Below are 1,167 nucleotides of genomic sequence, written 5' to 3'. Positions count from 1 at the left end.
GAGCCGGAAGTGCCTTCCCCCCCACGCGCCCCGAGACAGGAAGTGAGTCAAAGCCCACGCGCGCGTCGCGCCTCCCGATTGGAAGAAGGGGGGGCCCGGCCCAAGCGCCTGCGCAGTACATGAGTCAGCAACTTTACCGCCAGCGCATGCGCCATGAGTGGGGGGGGCGCGCATGCGCCCTCGCAGCGTCCTGCCTGCGCCGTGGGACCAGCCCCAGGGTGGGGGCTTCAAATAGCCCGCAAGAGGCGAAAACACTTACAGCTCCTCAGGACGCGGCTTTTATTGAGGCGATCTGCACATTGGGGAGGTGACTGATAGGACCCGGCCTCTCACGGGGGCACAACTTGCTGCAAAACTTGATTATGACAATTTAAATCCAGATACAAAAGGTTAACAGCCATAATCCAGAGGGGAAACAGCGTGAGGTTCTTCGCTCCTGAACCATGACACCTTAAAACTCAGTGTTGCACATCAAATATGGGAAAATTTTAAAAAAAGAAGAAAAAAGGGTATGAACTAATATTATCATCATAATAAATAAAGAACGTGTAGAGACTTTACATTTCAAATTCCACTCACAGCCCTGCAACATAATTAAGCGACCCGATGAGGTCGTTTCCCACCAACATCCACCCAATTTCTAACCTTCTTCCTAACGAAATGAGCCAACATCTCCTTGCAGGCCTTGCATATAGTAGCTCGCGCATTACCAAGCCTAACATTCACATCACAGCAGCTGACAACTCCTCAATCCTCATCTTCCCAAGACAGTAGTCATGGCTGGCGCTGAGGAAGAGGTGAGGATCAAGAGGACACGCATCCTTAGTAGCATCTTCACTAACATCAGGGAGATGATGTGATGGCAGACTTCAGGGCTTTAATGGAGGTTTGGGAGAGTTCTCTTTTAGTCATAACAGACCAACGTCTCTTTTCCATTTCTCTTCCATTTCTTCTCACTGGGAGACATGTAGGCAGTGTATCATTTTGTTGCACTAGCGGATTTTCCTCCCAAATATCTTCCAGCAAAAATGTAATATAGATGTTTGCATCCATCAGTCACGCAAGCTGGAATTTCTAACCGAACCCAGCAGCAATGCAGGGAGGCAGATCTTCAGCCAGTCCCAATCTCAGATACCTTCTGCAGCCTCAGCCTTCCTCTCACCCCCA

Source organism: Cariama cristata, unplaced genomic scaffold, assembly GCF_000690535.1.
Source record: "Cariama cristata isolate BGI_N322 unplaced genomic scaffold, ASM69053v1 scaffold45533, whole genome shotgun sequence".
Taxonomy (NCBI): Eukaryota; Metazoa; Chordata; class Aves; order Cariamiformes; family Cariamidae; genus Cariama; species Cariama cristata.
Note: the sequence above shows the minus strand (reverse complement) of the source record.